Here is a 2,533-nt window from a genome sequence, read left to right as displayed (position 1 = left end):
AGAGGCAGCAGCGGCGCGCACGCCGGCGCGGGGAGGCGAGGCGGCGCGGGGGCGCGCGGGGGCCTTGCCGCCACGCGGGTGCCCGCGGAGAGCGCCTGGGCGGCTCCCCGAGCGGAGGAGGCGCGCCCGGAGGGGTCCTTCAGGCGCGCGGGGGGCGCCCCCGCGCCACACACAATAGGCGGGTTCTCCTCGGATCGCGTCGCGCCTCCCCCGCCGCCCTTTCCAGCAATAAATGTGGCTCCAAAACATGTTTTCCGCCCTTCCATGCCCTAGGGCATGTCACTAAACCCGTGCGGCTGTAATTGGCCCGTAATAACCGCGGTTCAGTCACTGGGAACGGTTGCCTCATTTGCCTTTTGCTCAGGGATTTGCGTTTCCAAATGACTGTCCCAACAATCCCTACAAAACACGTTTGGTTTTAGTTCTACACGTTTCAATGGCACAAAGCACTTGGTAAACCTTTACTTCTATGATAACGATTAATTACTTAAGAATTACTTGAATAACAATTAATTGCTCGAATATTAATCTAAAGACATACTGAAATAACATCAGGCTTTCTGTGAATTAAAGGAGATTTTTGGGTGAACACTGCCTGCTTAGTGAGGTACAGCTGGAAAATGCCTTCAGCAGCTGGAAGCTATATAGGAAAGGATTTGGAATTTATTCCGTTGTCTTTCTGGAATTAATAGGTGGAAGACTTTGGGAATATGAATCTCTGGAAATTCAGTTCACAGTAGTTGCAAACTGGAGATGGAGTTTTGGTTGTAATACTGATTTAAGACTATATTTGTGCTGTTGTTTTTTAGAGCTGATTTTTCCTTTGATCTTGTTCAACCATGGATCCACACAACTGATGACATTGACATGAGAAAAATCCCAATTTCTTGAACAACTGGGCCAACCTGGTGCTTCTGCATCACCAAAAGAGAGATGTCTCATGGCCCTTCCTCACCAAATCCTTGCCTTTGTTTCCACCCTGATTCTTTCTTCCCAGGATTTACTTCAAATTGATAATCCAGGAGTTACTTCAAGTTGATAATCCAGCAATAAACTGGTTTCTCCTGCTGGTAGTGGTTAATTTTGAGCGGTCAGATTTTTTTTCTACATCTGTAAATATTGTTTCTTTTGCTTCTACTTTGGTGTATTCTTGCATTTACTGTAGCACCTCAATGCTTTGTCATTTTTATTTTAGGTCATTTGCTTTACAAATCACCTTGTTTTCCATAACAGGTTATAACACAAGTAACTAATCACCCATCCCAATTACTTCAGTTGAATAAATAAAGTATAAAACCAAAATCTTCAAATATTAAAAGTCCATTTCTTTCCACTGTTCACAAAGAAGATTTTGTTAATACCATTATATTCACAAGATTTCATTTTTATGCATTAAATTCTCCCAGGTCCATACACAGGATTTGGAATGACCTTTGTCCCCAAGTCAAATGCAGTTTTTTCATGAACATGTGAAGCACTTGAGGTTTTTTGACCACAAAATGTGAAACTTTAAAATCATATGGATTTGTTTCATCCATTCCTATTCATTTCTCCTTTTTCTCATGTTGCCATTGCAATTCTCCATAAGCTCTGGACTCGGGCAAATTTTTCAGCCAAGCCCTAATAGAGTTTGTACTCAAAACTTGTCTTGCAATAAAAGAAAAGTCAGCGCTGATGGGAGAAGTGGGGACAATAAATTAAGACTATGTGATGGATCAATAAAACCCTGATCTTGTCCAACAATGTAAAATGTTTATCCTTCACAGGAAAGTGAAATGCAAAGTAGCAAATGTTTATGGTCTCAAAAATAAAAGAAGTTAAAATGCTGCTCCTGAGAGCAGTTATTGCAGGAGAGTACACAGTTGATCTCAGCTCCTAAAATATCTCTGAATACTTAATGTGCTCATAATTTTAGGCAGATCATGCTGTGAATTATTAATCTACCTCTTTCATACCATTCCTCTAGAAACAGTGACCACAAATTCATCATCTTGTGCCAACAATATTGATCATCGATGTCTGACAGAGAAAACCCCACAGAAGAATTCCCGACCATCAAATAGGAACTGAGACCTCAACCTCTTTGCTTTAAGGAAGTGTTGAAACCACTTCTGATCTGGGTGTAAACTCTGTGCTGGCAACTTCCAGCGTGGCAAACTTGGAATTAGCATGTGGGTCTCAACATTTACATTTCTGAGAGATGAGTATCCCCCTCACCACGTGGGGTAAATCTGGATTTAGGTCTCTCTGCTCTTGACTCTTTGATGTCAGTACCCAGCTGAAATCACACTTCAGCATAATTATGGCGCAGATCAAATCTTATTTGTAAGGAACTGGCCTTGTATTTCACATCTGAGCTGTGTCAATGAACGTCAGCTCCCGAGCTGTTGATTTTGGAGTCATATATGGTCACCATAGAAAGGCAAGAGAGGAGAGAAAGCCCCCCACAAACGTGAACAGAATTGCTCAAGATGAGGGAGATCTCCCCCTCCCTGCAGAGAGTGTGGCGATCCAGTTTAGGAGACACTTGGCT

Source organism: Manacus candei, unplaced genomic scaffold (genome assembly GCF_025592945.1).
Source record: "Manacus candei isolate 608988 ecotype Guabito, Panama unplaced genomic scaffold, ASM2559294v1 h1tg000009l, whole genome shotgun sequence".
NCBI lineage: Eukaryota > Metazoa > Chordata > Aves > Passeriformes > Pipridae > Manacus > Manacus candei.
This window is presented reverse-complemented; position numbering follows the sequence as displayed.